Here is a 6,865-nt window from a genome sequence, read left to right as displayed (position 1 = left end):
AGCCATTGATTTTTGAGGGTTAATTTTATACCATGTTACTTTGCCAAAGTTTAGAATCAGCTTGAGTCACTTGGGAGTGGAGACTGGGGTATTCATTAAACACAAGCTAATGTCATCTGCAAAGAGAAAGAGTTTTATTTCATCTTTCCCTATTTGGATCATTTTTATATTTGCCTCTTTTCTTGTTGCTGTATCTAGTCATTCTAATACTAAATTGAAGTGGAGAGAGTGGACATCCTTTTCTTGTTCCTGAGTTAAGAGAAAATGGCTTTAGTTTTTCACCATTAAGTTTTATGCTGGCTGTAGGTTTTTGTCATATACAGCATTTATTGTATTGAGGAATGCTCTCTGGATACCTAATTTTTCCAGAACCCTCATCACAAAGGGGTGTTGGACCTTGTCAAATGATTTTTCTGCAACTATTGAGATAACCATGTGGTTCTTATCCTTGCTGTTGATGATGCGATAAATTATACCAATTTACTTTGTTATATTGAACCTGCTTTGCATCCCTGAAGTGAATCTTGTTTGATCGTGGTGTATGATTTTTTGGATGAATTGTTCAAGTCAATTGGCCAAAATTTTGTTGAGAAGTTTTGCATCAACATTCATCAAAGAAAGAGAACAAAGAAATGGGTCTATAGTTCTCTTTCTTTGATGAGTCCCTGCCTGGTTTGGGGATGAGGGTTATGATGGCTTCATAGAATGATTTCGGTAGTGAACTTTCTCCTTCAATTTCATTGAAGAGTTGAAGGAGTATTGGGGTGAGCTCTGCCATGAAGGTCTTGTAGAATTCCGCTGTAAATACATCTGGTTCTGGGCTTTTCTGAAACGGGAGGTCTCTTATTACTGTTTCTATTTCAATGTTTGATATGGGCCTGTTAAGACGGTTTAACTCATCTTGGTTTACTTTCAGCATTACGATATTTGCTAGGAAAACGTCCATTTCTGCCAGGTTCTCTAACTTACTAGTATAAAGATTTGAAAAGTATTACCTTATAATATTCTGAATCTTGGTTGTTTCTGTATTTATGTTTCCATTCTCATCTCTGAGTTTATTTTTTTTTGTATTCTCTTCTTTTTCTCATAAGATTTGCTAAGGGTCTGTCAAATTTGTTAATTTTTCAAAGTACCAATTCTTTTTTTTTTATTCTTTCTGTTTTCATATTTGGATTCTATTTTTTTTTTTAATTCTGATGTAATTTTAATGATTTCTTTCCATCTATTGTATTGGCGTTTATCTTGCTCCTCTTTTTCAAGGTGGTTCAGATGTCTCATTAAATTGTTGGTTTCAGATATCTCCAATTTGTTGATGTAGGAGCTCAGAGCTATAAACTTGCCTCTGAATACTGTCTTTGCTGTATCCCAGAGGAGTTGGTAATTTGTGTGTTCATTTTTGTTGAATATCATGAACATTTTAATTTCCTTTCTCATCACTTCCGTGACCCACTGGTGATTCAACAGTGTGTTGTTCAGCCTCCAAGTGTTACAGGACTCTCTTTGGTGGCTTTTGGTGTGGAGTTCTAATTTTATTCCATTGTGTTCTAAACGAATGCAAGGTATTACTTCAATATTTCTGAATTTAGACAAGTTTGATTTGTTACCTAAAATCTGGTCTATTTTGGAAAATCTTCCATGTGCTGGTGAGTAAAACATGTATTCTGATGCTGCTGGTTGAAATACTCAGTAGATGTCTGTTAAAACTAGTTGACCTATGAAGTTGGTTAGGTGTGCATTTTCTCTATTGAGTTTTTGAAGAGTTGATCAGTCTAGTGGTGATAGTAGTGTTTTAAATCCCCCAATACTTAATGTCTTTGTATCTATGTGATCTTTGCAAGAAAGTAGTGTTTCTTGCATAAATTTGGGTTCTCCGTTGTTTGCGAATAGATATTCAGAATTGTAATATGCTCCTGAAGGAGAGATCCCTTAATTAGTATATGATAAACTTTTCTTATCTCTTGTGACTAATATTAATTTGAAGTCAATTTTTTCAGATATTAGGATTGTAACTCCCACCTGTTTATGGGGGCCATTTGCTTGGTAGATTTTTTGTTTGTTTGGTTTGTTTTGTTTTATCATGAAAATATCATAAGAGGGTTTACAATTACATATGCAAGATAGTGAGTAAATTTCTTATCAAGCATTGTTGCCTCATCGTTTGTTTCCCCATAACATCCCTTCCCATTTCCACACCCCCATCCCTACAGCCCCCTAACACCCCATCCCCACCCGTCCATCCCCCACCCCACCAAAGTTGTAAAGTACATTTATAAATATAATGTCTTGTAAATCTTATAGTTGTAATGGGTCCACCTGTAAGCCTATTTAAGCAGTTTGTTTTTTTCTGTTTCCCTCCACAAAATATATCAACACCAAATACAGTGAAAGCAGGGCTTATACTCTGGGGGAGATACATACAAAGCAACAAAGAAATCATCTTATAAACATCTTAGAAACAATCACAGGAAATTAAAAAAATTGAATCCTTAACTTGTGGTTCATTTCACCTAACATCAAGTTGTCTGACAGTTTCTGTTTGTCTCAGATATATACTAGGTATTGCAAATAAGGGAAAGCAAGGGACCTATATTTCTTTGGGCCTGGCTTACTTCACTTAATATAATTTTTCCAAGTCATTCTATTTCCTAACAAATGGGTCAATGCCATTCTTTCGGATGGAGGCATAGAATTCCATTGTGTATGTACACCACATTTTCTTGATCCATTCATCTACTGAGGAGAATCGGGGTTGGTTCCATATGTTAGCTATGGTAAATAATGCTGCAATAAAAATAGTTGTGCTGGTAGTTTTAGTATGGTCTTGTTTGTGATCATATGGTTAAATGCCCAAAAGTGGGATTGCTGGGTCACAGAGGAGCTCTATGTGGAGTCTTCTGAGGAATCTCCATAACATTTTCCAAAGTAGATGAACAAGTTTACATTCCCACAAACATTGCAGTAATTTTCCGTTCTGTTCAAATCCCCTCCAGCGTCTTCAAAACTTTGGCAAAATAACAGGATATAAAACTAACCCTCAAAAATCAATGGTTATTCTGTATGCCAACAATTAGAAAAGTGTGGCTGAAATCATGAAAGCAACTCCATTTGTAATAACCCCACAAAAAATAAAATGCTTAGGAATTAAAGTAACCAAAGAAGTGAATGGCCTCTATGACGAAAACTTTAAAAATCTGAAAAAGGAAATGAAAACGGATATTAGAAAGTGGGAAAACCTCCCATGCTCTTTGAATGGAAAGATCAACCTCGTGAAAATGGCAATACTCCCCAAGGCTATCTACAAATTCAATGCGAAACCTATCAATATTCCAATCTCATTCTTCAAGAAAATAGTAGAGGAAACCCAAAAATTCATATGGAACAATTAAAGACCCCAAATAGCAAAAATGATCAAAAACAGAAAGAAAAGTGCTGGAGGAATATTAATACCGAATTATAAACCCTCCTAAAAAGCTATAGTAATCAAAACAGCTTGGTACAGGCACAAGAACAGACCTCAGGACCAATGGAATAGAATTGAAAACCCAGAAATGAACCCACAGACCTATAGCCATCTAATCTTCGATAAAAAAGGGAGAGAAAAAAAGAGAATGGAAGAAAGACAGCCTCTTCAGGAAATGGTGTGGCAAAATTGGATAATCACTTGTAAAAAACCAAAGCTAGATCCTTATATATAACCCTGACCAGAATCAAATCCAAAAGGATCAAAGAGCTCAGAGTCAAGTAGATACTCTGAAAATATTACAGGATGGAATAGCAGAAATCCTAGGTCTCCTTGGCACAGGTCGAAATTTTCTTAATAAAGACCCAGAAACACAACAAATCAATGAAAGGTTGGACAAACTGGATTGCATGAAATTGCAGAGCTTCTTCTCTGCAAAGGTTATAGCTAGCAAGATCAATAGAAGCAGACATTTACTATCCATACAATGAACAAGGGTCTCATATCTAAAATATACTTGGAACTCAAAAAATTAAATCCCCAACAAATCCTCAAAGAAACAATTGGCCAATAAATAAGTGGGCAAAAGACTTAAAGAGAAACTTCTCTGAAGAGGAAAGAAGGATGGCCAGTAGACACATGAAGGAATGCTCAACCTCCCTAGCCATAAAAGAAATGCACATCAAAACAACATTGTGATACCACATCACCACAATGAGAATGCTTGGTACGTTTTGTTCTAGTCTTTCACTTTCAAAATGTTGGTTTTTATAGGCATGGTGTGACTCCTGAAGGTAGCAGATAGAATAATCTTGCTTTGTAATCCAACTAGATAATCTATGTTGTTTAATTGGAGAGTTAAGCCCATTAATGTTGAAAGATATGACTGAGAGGTTTTTGGGAGTCCCTGCCATGTTATCCAACTTCTTGGGTGCTGAGGCAAATGTGTTCTTATGGTTCTTGGATTCTCACTTTTGTGCGGTTTCTTTACTCTTATTGTGGTCTTCTTGGTTTTCTATGTGAGGAAATCTTTAAGTATCTTTTGTAGGGCTGGCTTGGTGGAGATATATTATTTTAGCTTTTCTTTGCTATGGAAAATTATTATTTGACCTTCAGTTGTGAAAGAGAGTATAGCTGGGTACAGTATCTTGGTTGATAGTTGTTTATCTTTAGGGCATGGCATAAATCATTACGGGCTCTTCTTGCTTTGATTGTCTCTGCTGAGAAATCTGAGGTGATTCTAATTGGTTTCCCTTTATAGGTGATTAACCTTTTCTCCTTGACAGATTTAAGGATCTTTTCCTTGGTCTGAATTGATCCTCTGCGGATTTTAATGTCATGGTGGCATGTCCTGTTATGGTCTGGTCTATTTGTGGTTCTAAAATCTTCTTGCACCTGAATAGGCCTAACTTTTTGCATGTTTGGGAAGTTCTCTGCTAGGATCCTGTTAAATGAATTTCCTAAACCATTAACTTCTGTCCCTATGTGCTCCTCTACACCCATTATCCTCAGATTAGGCCTTTTGATGGTGTCTTCCAAATGTTGAATAGATCTGTTATATTATTTGGATTTGTCTTGGATAGTTGTATGTTCTTTCACTATAATATCTAGGCTGTCTTCAATGCTCGTGATTGCATCTTCTGCAAGTAAATTGTATCTACTGTCAAGGCTTTCTACTTTGGTTTTTATTTCTTTTCCTTCTAATTGGTCAGCTTTGATGGCTTCAAATTCATTGTTGGAGCTTTGTTTTAGATCTTGTATAAAGTTTTTTACTTCCTTAATTTGGTGTTCAGAGTTTATTCTAAAATCACTTAGTTGATTGGCTATGGTTTCCTTGGATTCCCATTCCTTCTGTCGGGCTCCATTCAGCATGCCATTTGTAATCTCTGTGAATTCCTTCAGCTGTCTGTTTATCGATTCCATGAATGCTTCTATTGATCTTTGTCTAGTTTCATCCCACTCTCACAATGCCTGTATTACTCTTTGATTAGCTTCCTCATCTTCACACAATTTCTATAGTTCACTTTCACTGTTCTCAGTCTCCTCATGCAATTCCTGTCTTTCTCTTTGAGTGCTCTCAGCCTGTTCACACAATTCCTTAATTTCTCTTTGACTGTTCTAAACCTGTTCACTCAAGTCCTATATCAATCTTTGAGTAGCTTCCTCACGTTCACGAGATTCCTCTATTAACCTTTGCTTTGCCTCCTCTTTCTCCTTATAATATTCACACTGAGTCCTTTGCAGATTTTCAATGTTTTCATTCACCATGTTCAGCAGTAGTATTTGTAGATCTTTATAAGAACTCTCCTCTGGATTATTCATGAATTGTTCTGTTACTAGATGTAATGAGTGTGACTTGAGATACCCGGACCTGCCATTTTTCTTGTGTTTTTCTGGCTTGTTCTGCCCATTTTGTATGAAAGTAACACGAATTTTGTGCTAGAACACTATTTTAAGGCAAGCATCAACCAAAGTACTGTAGTTGCACAATGAAAATGGCTGCAGATACAATCTAGTTCATCAGATACAATCTATTCAATATCAAACAACTGTGGATTAATGGGCTAAAAACAGCAAAGATAAATTTGGCAAACCAGAAATTTTTAGGTTTAAGGAGAAATGTGTTGAAAAATAGGATTAGAGGGATGTGGAGAGGGAAAAAAAGAGTGAATTTAACCAAATCCTAATCGCAGAGAGGGAAATGGATTGGACAGAATGATAGGAGAGTGAGTAAAACAAACAAAAAAACAAGAAAAAATGGAAAAACAAAAATTTAAATTTAAAAATGAAACATGTAAAAATTATATAAGTTTAAGGAAGTGATATTGAGAGAAGAAAGGATAGAATGAGAAGAGGGGATAGATATGAAAGAGGTATGAAAAACTAAAAAATAAAATTTCCTAAAATTAGTTACTTGAAAATTATATAGGTATAAAGATATAATACTGCTATTAAAGAAGTTAAGCCTGAGGTTGTCAATTGAGTGATAAACTTCTGGATTAAGTATGTACCCAATGGGCATAAGATCTAATAATCAATGGCAGGTATATATCTGGGGATGAGCGGAACAGCAATTAAGTCATGTAAAAAAGGAAGAAATAGAAAAAAATGAAAACAAAGAGAACTATAGACCCATTTCTTTGTTCTCTTTTTTGATGAGTATTGATGCAAAACTTCTCAACAAAATTTTGGCCAATTGACTTAAACAATTCATCCAAAAAAATCATACACCATGATCAAACAGGATTCATTTCAGGGATGCAAAGTTGTTTCAATATAACCGAATAATCTGGTATAATTCATCACATCACAAACAGCAAGGATAAGAACCACATGGTTATCTCAATAGTTGCAGAAAAAGCATTTGACAAGGTTCAATAACCCTTTGTGATGAGGGTTCTGGAA

Source organism: Dipodomys spectabilis, unplaced genomic scaffold (genome assembly GCF_019054845.1).
Source record: "Dipodomys spectabilis isolate Male_0828 unplaced genomic scaffold, ASM1905484v1 ptg000301l, whole genome shotgun sequence".
NCBI classification, from domain to species: Eukaryota; Metazoa; Chordata; class Mammalia; order Rodentia; family Heteromyidae; genus Dipodomys; species Dipodomys spectabilis.
This window is presented reverse-complemented; position numbering follows the sequence as displayed.